Below are 12400 nucleotides of genomic sequence, written 5' to 3'. Positions count from 1 at the left end.
TATGGGCCCAATCAACCATTGGGTTGGAATGCCCCAGGCCCTCAACCATCGGGTTGGAATGCCAACATACTATGGGTCCAATCATCCTCGGGATGGTATACCCTCGACCCACATCCATCGGGTTGCAATGCCTACATACTATGAGTCCAATCATCCTTGGGATGGAATACTATCAGCCCACAACCATCGGGTTGGAATGCCCCGGTCTGTTGGCTATCGCACAAAGCAGATAAGCCTCAACCACCAATCAATCATGTGCACATATATCAGATAATCACATAACAGTCTACAGACAGACAACCGATCTACAGATCACTAAGCATAACAACATCCTATCTACCAGGATACTGATCTAACTGATCATAACCACATAGAAACATCCTATCTACCAGGATTCTGATCTAACATATCATACTAACAATAAAGCAGGATAAAAATCCAAAGGGCCAGCCTTGGTGCCTTCGACCCTTTACTATAGTGAGGAAAACTCACCTCACAAGCAGTGCTGAACTAGACTGAAAGTCTCCGACCGTTGTCGCACCGAAAATCTCGAACTATCTAAAATAACGAATACTAAGTCAACAATTAGGATATCAATCTTGAACAAGGGCCCCACATAGGATAATAGTCCATTTTGCCTTTTCTCTAATTTAGGCAAGGCCCAATACCAAATCCATGATCCAAAAGTCCACATATACAAGGCCCATTATAGGCCCATTTTTCCAACTTGGGCCTAACTTCCTAATTGGGCCTCATTTTAAGATCCATTACCAAAACTAGCCCAAAACACACCTATTCAGAAAGTCCAGCAAGACCCAAGTCAAACTGGTCTAAAGGCGGCCCAATCCCGAAGCCCAAATCGTCAAAAGCCCAACAAAGGGCACACGTTGGGCGTACTCCTCTGGTACTCTGGGCGTACTCCGCCTTGCGTTGACCACAATCGGGATGGTTGACTCAGTACGCTGGGCGTAAAAAACTTACGCGGGGCGTACATGATTTTTACCAAAAACTCTAATAAGTTCTTAATGGCTTAAGCACTTAAGCCCAAACTCCAGATCCATTGACTAAATGAGCCCCAAAACCATAAAGTCTCGAACTTTAAGACTTTGGATGTACAAAAAGCCCTTAATACATGGTCTTAATCCATTAAGACCTTCCTACTACTTGCATGGGACACTTTTAGCCATTGGGACTTCATTTTTCTCATTTAGAACCCTTCCTAGAGTCTGAAAGGACAGCTTATAACGTCCAAAACGCATCATGCACAAACTTGGGACTTTTTGGGACAAAGAAGGTGTCATAAAGCTAATAAGGCAATATCTACATCATATAAGCATAAAGGTTGGAGCTTTTTACCTCCTGGAGCTTCTAGAGCACAAAGTAACCTCATATTTACAAGCTTGCCTTCCTTCTCCAACTTCTTGATGCAATACCTTCTTCTCCAACTACTCAAAACACACACTTTTAGCTCACACACTCAAGAGAGGGGTTAGGGTTTGGGGAAAACAACTCAAAACTATGGAGGCTGAAATAATAGAGGGTTATGAGCTCATAAGGACGTTTATATAGCACCCAAACCCTAAATATTAGGGTTTCCATCTTACGGGAGTATGCCTAGCGTAATAGGGCATGCCTAGTACGCTCAAGGTACCTTATGTACGCTTAGCGTACTCTTCTTGATCCCAAAGTTGCAACTTTAGCCCTTAGGCTTCTCATGGCTTCACTCTTCCGTCCCCAGGGACTACAAATGACAAAATAATAATAAAAAAGAGGATTCAGAAATACCTGCAAATCCCAGGATGTTACATCGAATAGCTCCATTTTAGTATCAAAGTTTCAATTCTTTCTAGATCATATGTATGCTTAGGAAGCTTAACCAAAAATACCTTGAGGTTAAGAAAGATTTCTGAGGATGGATTCGGAGGGTTGCAAAAATGAGTGTTGTATAAACTAAGGGGTGAATGTTCATAAGGATTGTGAGTATTTAGGATTGAGAAATTTTTAGGAATTATAGACACAAATACATGCATTGCGGTCTTGGGATAATGGATGGGTTTAAAATGGATTGTTTTATGCGATATTGGTAAGTTAAAAATCAGTTTGCTTGGGGGCAAGCAAAGGTTAAGTGTGGGTGTATTTTGATATATATATATATATATATATATATATATATATATATATATATATATATATATATATATATATATATTACATCATATCTTCATACTTTTAGCTATAATTATGCTTATTATAGAACAAAAGGTACTTAATCTATATATGCTGTTATGAAGCGTAAAAGACATGCTCGGAAGCAATATGGAAGCTGGAAGTAGGAAAATGCGAGCTTAGACAAGAATAAGACACAAGAAGGATGTTGCTGGACAACTTAACCCCTCGCCAGTATTTTGACCTTATCTCATGACTCGTAACTCCAATTGAGGCGATTAAATATGATCTGAAAACTAGACACAATTTCGGACAATTTCGTGTTTGGAGAAAAAGTTGGTTCTCGATAACCAGGACATGGTGATCCCACCACTACGTGGTGAATGGAATCTTCGCGATTCGTGACGCTGACTTGGAGAATACAAGATAAACTCGAGGACCACGATGTGGTGCCATTACCACGACGTGGTGGCCAGATTTTGGTAACTATATATATCTTGGACATTACATCGATTCCAGAGGGGAGAGGACTTAAGGTTGCGACTATTAACGAAAAAATACCCTTCCAATACCCCTTTGAGTGCAGAATTCAACTAGAGATCAACGGATAAAGAGATTGGAGCAAGGATTCGCATCTACACATTCAGTTTGCCTAGTTTAATCATGTTTAGCGTAGTTTTCCTTATGTTTATGTATTTTCCAGCTGTGATTATGGCTAAAAACCCTTTCTTTTGTTTATATTAGATGAACTCCTAAATACTATGTGTTGCTTTCTTGTTTGATGGATTGATGAAGGATATGACTAAGGTAAGTTTAACAACTGTCAAGTACAATCTAAGGTTCGCCACAGATTGGTCACTTGTGGGCAGTTGGAAGTATAATAATGGATGGACCATATTGACATTATTATAGATAGATAGGATTCTACTAGGAATGAGTTGTCATATGGCAAATATGGAAATGTTTCCATAATGGGAGTTGGATATTAAGAATTATTGTAGATTAGAAACTTTTATGCAAGAAGGATGTTCAAAGGAATGTACTTTGAATTTGAGAATTCATGTCTATAGAGTTGTCCTGTAACAATCTCCAATAGAGCACTTTGTAATATCATTGGCAAAGTCTTTGTGACTTGGGTGCTATGTCATTACAAAAGGATCATTGCGTAAAATGTTAGAATCTAACATGTTCTAATAGTGGAAAGAATTTTGTATTCTTACACTTCTAATAAAGATTGGGAATTGTGAAATGAGCATCATTGGAAATTTGTTCAATTGATTTATTTCACAAAGTAAGGACCATAGGTAAACATAGTATGCATGCTTGGAGCATGGGATGACTATTGTTTCAATTCAAGTATTAAGTTGATTACTCGAAACATTATACAATGAATAATGTGTAATCAATATGGTGATTAAATAAAAGGTGTTTTATTTATACTCAAAAGTTTGAGACCATATTGGATTCAATTATTATTGTGTTTCACTTCGCATGTTTTGACTTCCCGAATAAATAGGTTATTCAAACATCCACAGTAAATCATACTTTGGAAGTAGGTAATGAGGTAAGACTGTCATGAATCCGACTGTAGATTGTCTAAATCATTTAGACATAGCAAAAGTCTGTTGGAGTGTTAATGAGTGCTCCTGAAATAAGATTTGCGTATTGGATTAAACCCATGCTCACGTGAATCACTTCATGGATTTTATCACGAGTGATTGTGAGATGATAATATCTTATATTCTTGAAACCAAGAGATATGAGTTGTTATTTGCGAGTTGGTTACACACTGATAATGCGTAAACGCATCAGTAACTTGATGTTATAAAACGTATTGTTGTGTGTGATTTGATGAGTAAATAGTGCAAGCATATGAGTCGACGTTTATCCATTCCTTTTACCCAAAGTGGGATAAAAGCGATATATGTGGGCCCTCGATGATTTAGTGATGACACCTAAGCGCTTGGCCAAGCCTGGACTGAGTTGACGTGTTCAATTGAAGTCTATTGTCAGTCGTCTTAAATCGGAAATCAGGAAACAACACATAGACAGAGAGAATGATTATAATCCATGTCTCATGTCTATATGATATCTTGAGAATGGAGGAATATATGATCCCTTATCTAAAGGACACGTTGCTGATAAGATCAGAGTTCGACAGCGACTTTTGAAAGCTACGATTGCTAATCAGATTATGAAGTCATACACAATAATAGTTATTAGACTTATCCAAGTGAGAGACTGTTAGATTAGGTGTCTAAGCCCATAACTATTTTGGTATGTACTTGATTTGATTATGAGCATGGTCCTTTTGGGTTGCCTTCACCATAGCAACTGATAGGATGAATAATGGAGAAAGAGGATTAATTATGATTTATTAATATATTATAAGAATAATATATTGAGAAATCATATTATTTAACTATTGTTGATCAGAAATTAATTTGGTGATCAAAAGAGACTGATTAAATTAGTGGGGACTTATTATGTAAATCAGTAATATTTATAGTTTGGGCTCATGGACCTTATTGGTGTAAGGTGGACAAAATATATATGAGAGTCCATAAAGATTTCGTCCAAGGCTTGCCAAATAGGAGTCGATATGTTGCTTAGGGCCTAAGCAAGGGAATTAGGGTTTCCAAGTTGAAAACCCTAGTAATCCTCAACTATAAAAGCAACCCCAATGGCTCTCAAAATCGGCATATGCCTTTAGAACGAACCATAGCTGACTTTTGAAGCCTCCTCCTCTCTCTCTAGTTCTTCCTTGTTGCTAGTGGTGTTTGTGACTCCATTAGAGGTGCAACACTTGGGGCACTAAGCTTTCAAAGGTCAAGGAATTCTTGTTATTACAATATAACAAGTGAGGTAAAGTTTCTAACCCTAATCATATGTGATTTTATGAAATATGTATGCTAGTCATAGGGTTATTGCTTTGGTATTCATAGTTGTATGTTCAATTTGAAAAACCTAGATCCAAAGCAATTAGGGTTGCATGTACACCATAGGAATGATGTTATGCTCATAACCCAATAATTATGGGCTAAAAACCCTTTCATTCGTTTAGATTAGATGAACTACTAAATATTATGTGTTGATTTCTTGTTTGATGGATTGATGAAGTTGGTTTTTACTTTAAATATTGTTTGATAAATCTAAACCTAGCTTGTTAAAGTTTCTATCTTTATTGCCTAGTCTCAAGTTTTATATAGTTAAACCGCAGTTAATTGCATGAAAATTGATTTACCTAGTCGTTTATGACCATTGAATTGCTAGAGCTAGAGATTGACCATATCCTACTATAGGTGATAAGTTAGTTGCTTAACTGTTTTAGAGAGCAGTATTTGAGCATAATTTTTGCTTGATTACTAGACTTGACCATAGAATAGTAGTTTGTAGATTCTATCATTTTGAGTCCAAATTATCTTTAAAATCAATTTAGCGTCCTTAACTTGCATGATCATTGGGGTTAATGTTGTTAAATTGATTTGTGCTAGTTAGTCTAACCATGATGAATAGTAACTTTTATTTGGTAACTAACGAAATTAATCCATTGTCTTGAAATCAACCATAGGAAACAGGAGGGATTCGAAGCAAAACGAAAGTATCCTTTATTCTTGATTTAAAATCGTCTTTCTAGTTGTTTACTTTAGTAATTAGTTGGTTATTTTAATTTAAGTTTTTTTGAACTTGTAAAATCAGATAAAAACCCTTTTTAATTATTATTTGCTTTTAGATAAATTTTTAGTAGTTATTTTAATATTCTGAATCCGTTCCTTGTGTTCGATACCCAACTTACTTTACTGTACTATAAACTGACTAGGCAGACTGCATACAGGTTTATTAGTAGATAAGTAGTTAGGTTATAAATTTAAAGCTAGATATGTGATACTTTTGCACACATTAATTGTCATAGTTAGTCATATATTTCAGGAAATGATTAAAATATTAATCTTCTATATATATATATATATATATATATATATATATATATATATATATATATATATATTCGAGGATAAATGATACTCAATATACTTTGAATCGGATAGTTACAGTTAAAATCAAAGTTGATGAGCAAAAAGAAAAGTTCGGGACAAGAATTGAGCTAATATGAATGAAAACTAAAACTTGCCAAAATTGAAGAAGTAGCGATGCGAAAAAGGCATGTTTGCACCACAAGATACCTTCAGAACTCGAATACAAATGGGAAACATTGCAAATCGCGATGCGGGAATAGGATGTATGCAATGCGAAATTGATGTACTCCAAACTCCTATAAATATATAATCTCATCTTCCAAACTCATGATGTTTTTTAATTCTTTGAAGTGCCAACTATGGAGACAAGTTTTATTACGAAAAATCAGAAGTTCAGACGGGATTCAAGGATGAAGAACACGGTTAGAGTATTGATTTGAAGATAGAAGCTTAGAAACATCATTTAATTATTCGGTTTGTTTTAGAAATCTTGTTTAGGACTTCCTTATTGTGTTTTCTGTTTTCTAGCTATGATAATGGGCTAATACCCTTCGCTTCCGCTTAGATGTAGATGAAACCTTAATATTATGGTTTGATTTGTTTGTTTAGATTTATAAAGTTTGATTATTTATTATGTTTGTTTGATTGTATTACCATATGTATTAAAGTTTTGATTTTTATTACCTGTAACTGAGTTATATATTGTCTAGAGGACCAATAAGATTATATTTACTTGTATATTAAGTAGTTTATGACAACAAACTATTATGATTAGAGATGGATCCTAGGGTTAGGTGAATAAAGTCATGAACTTTAAATGTATAAGAGAGCATTAGATGAATATTCTTTTTTTTCGATTGATTTTCATGACCATTGAGATTAATCATTAGATCAACTCTTTTCATAGTTTAAATATTTAATTGATTATTTAGTTAGCTAATTGCATGATTATAGTGTTAGTTACTTTATAATCATTAGTATTAGTTAGTCGAATCAAGATAGTTAATCATTATAAGAATCGGTAATTAACTTTTTAAATCCATTGCACTTCTAATCAATCAACTACAGGAATATGGAGATTTGGAATCTAGGTTGTAGTACTTTAAAACTACAATTTAAATCAAGTTTTATGCTTTTGTTTACTTTTGCAAGGTTGTTAATCACATAATTCAGTTTAAACAACACCCCCCCCCCCCAATTAACTTTTCAGTTTCTAGTTTAATTAATAGCTTTATTATCAAAAATCAAATCATACCCGTTCCTTTTGTGCTCGATCCTGGTCTTGCGAGAGAATAAACAGGTTTTATAAATTTAAAACTTCAAAAAATATTTGGTATATAAAATCACAGATCAAGTTTTCGATGTCGTTGTCGAGGAACAATTTATTTTTTTAGGTTATTTAGCCTTTAGTTATTTGATCTTTTTTTGAGGGATTTATTCCACAAAAAGTTATTTTACTGCTTTTATTTTCTTGAAATTGAGCCTTTGCACCTCGAACACTTGCTTAACGTAAAACGACCTCGATGCTTCCAGTTTTATTTTATGTTTAATTTTTTTTCGTTTTTACACATGTTTTGTTTTATTTACTATTTGCTTCGGTTGATATATGACCTAAGCTTCCCCATCATAAACATTACATGCATTTAAAGAACCCGAAAAAGAATTCCACAAGCGGAATAAAGAGGCAAAATCTAATTTCGACACTGATCCTGATTCTGAATTTTCATGATGGATATCGCTGACCTTGTTCTAATGGGGTATGCAAACCGTACCAGATAATACGTGGGACCAAACCTCATTCATCCAACAATCCTGACCGCAACCAACTTCGAGCTTAAAGGCCAATTTCTGAATCTGCTAAAGGAAGCATCTTTCTTTAGAAAAGGCCACAAGGATGCCCACAAATCATATCCAAGAAGTAATCAAGATAACATTCTTCAACATTCTAGGGGTGACAAAAGACGAGGTTATACTTATAGTGTTCCATATTACATTCAAGGATGCGACAAAGAGATGGGTCAAGTCATTACCAACTTTGTCTATCACGACATCGGACGATTTAAAAGAAAAATTCATACAAAAATTTATCCCTCCATCATGAATTCCCAAATTCAAGATGAACGTCCATAATTTTCAACAACTAGACGGGGAATTATTCAACGCATGCGACCGATACAAAGAGCTACTCCAAATTTGTTTGCAACACGATCTTAATACACACCAAGAAGTCCAAACCATCTACAATGGAATAAATATTTTCACAAAACAATTTGTGGAATTCTAAGGGCCTATTACTAAAAAGAATCGCGCAACTAGTAAAAAAATAATAAAAGACCTCGTGAAGCATTTACACGAGTGGCATGATCCGAGAGACGAAGTATTACGAGGAAGATTGATTGGCAAGAGCTCTGATTTTAATGACAGAAAAATATCAAATTATGTATTATAAGATGTATTTGGTCAAAATACACTCAAGGGTGAACTCAAGTAATGAAACGGTAAAATTTTGGTAATGTAATATGTATATCCTTATAACTATTGCATCATAACTTTATATATATATATATATATATATATATATATATATATATATATATATATATATATATATATATATATATATATATATATATATATGTTATAAGCAAAGAATATTACAATAAAGTTGTAGTTCCCTCCGATATGGTTACATGGATATAAAGTTTGTCAAAATCCGAGTGCATATGAGGAAGTTATAGTCATCCGAACTTAAGATAAGATTGTTGACAAACGCAAAGCGTAACCCAAGAAACGCGACACATGTAGTCATCTGGTTGGCGGGACACGTGGCAGGAGGTCATGACACGTGGTAAAATCTAATACATGAAGCAGAATAAGGGTGTGATATGTGGATTTTCTTAGTACGTAGTAGAGTAATTGGTTTTATGTGAAAACTTGTGAATATGTCACTATGTGTGACTATGCTTTATTATGCAAAAAAATGTTTTATTTTTAAAGTTTTTAAAAATAAACCCTTGTTTCTCTGGTTAAGGAAAGACAGATTGTTTTGGTAAAGCAAGCACGCCAAATGTTTAAATGATTTTAAAATGGTCATTGCTAACTATTTGATGCAATTTTCAGATAGTATGTTATATGATTGGGCAACGAGATCTACGGTTATGCTTAAAAGCCGTGTATTTGATTATTTTATGCGTTTGAAAAAAAACATATATGTGTACTAATATTGTGAGCGCTACGAAGAGTGGTTAGACAAAGGGCTATATGTTTATGTGTGTTAAAAACTCTATGAAAAAATATTTGTGATAAACGGTGTAAAACACCTATATGAAAATGATGATGAAAAATAATACGCTATTGTGTACAAAGACATATGAAGCTCTTAGAGGGATGAAGTGAATGAAAGGCTAAATCTCTATAGAGAGTGTGTGTGAAAGGCTTAGATTTCCTTGTGTGTTATGGGTGAAAGCCTTGGCCAACCACCATTGTGGACTCCATGTAGATAGTGAGTTTACAAGGATTTTCATCCATGGTTTTAAGGTTCATAGTCTCAGGTCTTCATGTAGTGGCATGGATCTATCTCATGTGGCTCCAGTTCCTAACAGTTGGAAATCACATGTGATCCATAAGGGTTACCGTTGGCCTTCAATTTATTTGTTCTCTTGTGGTTGTATGTGTTAGGACTTAATGTGTGGAAGTCTATATATACAATACACGTGAAAGTACTTCAAATTCATTAAAGTCTGGGTCAAAAGCCATGTAGCTCATGAGTCTCCAGACTTACGTAAGTTTTTGCATATACTTAACTATGGAAAATGAAGTAAACAACGTTGATAATAAGAACTAGAATCAAAGAAGGTTGTAGTTACCATTTCTTTTTAACTATAGTTTTTGATATTTCTTTGTAACACCGAAAGCTATAAACTATGATATTGATTTGAAAAGTTTTTATAAAAGCATATTTTATTGATAAGAAAAGGTGCTATAAAAGTATGGTGTTACACCATTGGTCTAACCGCTCTAAATGCAAAACTTGACAACATGGATCGTAGTATAAAGAAGATGAATTGGACGATCCACACCATACAAGTCGGATGCGACAATTATAGCGGTACACATTTGACAAAAGATTGAAACTTAGATGAGAACGAAAAAAAAGACTCAAGTATGCTATTCTAGTGGGGATAAATACGATATGGATTGGAGGCAGCCGAACAAGGAATGGAAGCCATATGAAGAATACAAAAGGAGAAAAAGAGGACAGGTACAAACAAAAAGGCCAAGGTTACTACCTAAAAGAACAAGGTGCACAAGAGAAGAAATCAGATCTCGAAGCTATTCTAGCTCGATTTGTTGATGAAAGCGAAAAGTGACACGCAAAATGAGTAATCCAGGGGACATCTCACCGAAACGTCTACGTGATCGTTCTTATTGAAGAAATAATGATCTCACTCTAGGAATGGGAGGAGATGAATATATATATATATATATATATATATATATATATATATATATATATATATATAGTGTGTGTGTGTGTGTGTGTGTGTGTGTGTAATAAATTTACAATAAGCACCAAAACTTCAGATGGAGACTTCGAAGAGAGAACCTTCGTAGGTAATCGATTTATAATGTAGATCGCGGATGCAAAAGCATGGGCCCAATACGAGGCACGTATACGAGCATGAAATAGCATGGCAAGCCCGGTCTCTACAATGTGTCGATGTTTCCGTTCGACACAACCATTTTGTTGCGGAGTATAGGGGCACGAAATCTGATGAAACGTGTCATTGTCACTAAGTATTGTCTTTACATTATTGTTCAAAAATTCAGTTCCTCCATCACTTTTGAATTTTTTTTTATTTTATTGGCAACCTGTGTTTGAACAAACTTCATAAATTTATCAAGCACACCAAAGAAATCAGATTTTGCTTTGAGAGGATAAAACCAGGTGAATCTTGAGTGATCACCAACAAACGACACATAATAGCGATAAGCATTAACTGAAAGAATGGGAGATGGCCCCCATAAATCACAATGGACCACGTCCAAGATATGTAAAGCACGTTTCGAGTGAAGCGCAAATAGTAAACGACAAGATTTAGCTGATTGACAAGGTGCACATATAACCGGTTTTGGTAAAATAGTAGAAACCTCCAAATGTCCCAAATTACGTAAAAATGAAATAGTATTAAATGAAGTGTGACCCAATATGGAATGTCACAGTTCTTAAGAACCTTTATTTTTATGTTGAACAAAAAAAGCTTGAACTTGTGGAGCAGCGAATAACACATACAGCCCATGATCACACTTTCCTTAAGCTAGCAGTTCCTTCGTTGGGCAATCCTGAATAGTAAACAGATTGCGGGAAAAACCAACATCCACATCATTGTCACGAGTTAGTTTACTAACAGACAATAAATTTTTGGTAAGATTGGGAACGACCAAAACATCATTTAAACAACATTATTCGTGATGGAGGAAGTACCAACACGAGAGATAGCGAGAGAAGTGTCGTTACCAAAGCGAACTGAGGCATCCGCAACAGAAGGTGTGAAGTTTGTAACAGATGCAGAAGAAGATACCATATGATCTGAGGCCCCGAAATCCAAATACCAATCCGGTGCTGGAGTATTCACATGACATTGTGCATGAAAAGCACGAGCAAGATCAGAATCACGAGAATGTGATGCATTAGCAAAGGATTCAAGTTGAGGGAAAGAATTTGCGTAGTGGCCATTGACACGACAAAGTTGATAGTGAGGTGGTCAACGATCACGACCACGACCACCCCGGGGAGAGCGACGACCTCTACCACGAAAAGCAGGATGAGAAAAAGAGGCTTGTTGGGTGAAGGATGGGGCTTGTAAATAGGGTGGTTGAACATTAGGCTAAGGAGACACCAATCAAGGGTGCTGATAGGCCTGTTGAGAAGCAAAAGAAACGGGGGAGGATGATCCATGGATTGATTGGAGGAACGTTTCATGTCCCTCAGCCTAGGCCAATAGATCATGAAAAGCAGAAGGCACACGGGAAGCGCGGACAGCTGTAGAGCAGGTCTCAATTGTAGCCCCAAGACCACACATGAATCAATGGGTCTTGGCAGATTCATCAACACGTTGACCAATAGCCGAGAGTTGGTCACAAATGTTTTTAAATCTTCTACCAAATTCAGAAACAGTATGATTACCCTTAGTGAGATGGCGCAATTGATCACGTAGGGTTTGAATTCTCTCCATGGACGAGTTCCCATAGGCCCG

The sequence above is a fragment of the Lactuca virosa genome, chromosome 9 (assembly GCF_052849685.1).
Source record: "Lactuca virosa cultivar CGN04683 chromosome 9, Lactuca_virosa_CGN04683_v6, whole genome shotgun sequence".
Taxonomy (NCBI): Eukaryota; Viridiplantae; Streptophyta; class Magnoliopsida; order Asterales; family Asteraceae; genus Lactuca; species Lactuca virosa.
Note: the sequence above shows the minus strand (reverse complement) of the source record.